Genomic DNA, 248 nt, shown 5'->3' on the forward strand with positions numbered 1-248 from the left:
CTAGATGAAACCATGAATAGAAAGCATTTGGCACAATCTCTGGAATATATTAAGTGTCTAATTAATGGAAGTCGTCGCTGTTGGCCTTATTTCGTCTGGTGGGATTTGCCGGGAGGGGAGGGGAGAGGGAGTCTCAGGAGGATGAAGCTACCCAGTTAAGGGTCCAATTCCTCCTTTACGATCAAATTCCTGTCTGTCCACTTTGTGTAGAATAAGGCTCCAGTTCAAGATTCCCTGTCTTCCCTCAA

Source organism: Aethalodelphis obliquidens, unplaced genomic scaffold, assembly GCF_003676395.1.
Source record: "Aethalodelphis obliquidens isolate GAN/ISIS:26980383/991018 unplaced genomic scaffold, ASM367639v1 scaffold22, whole genome shotgun sequence".
In the NCBI taxonomy this organism is placed as follows: Eukaryota; Metazoa; Chordata; class Mammalia; order Artiodactyla; family Delphinidae; genus Aethalodelphis; species Aethalodelphis obliquidens.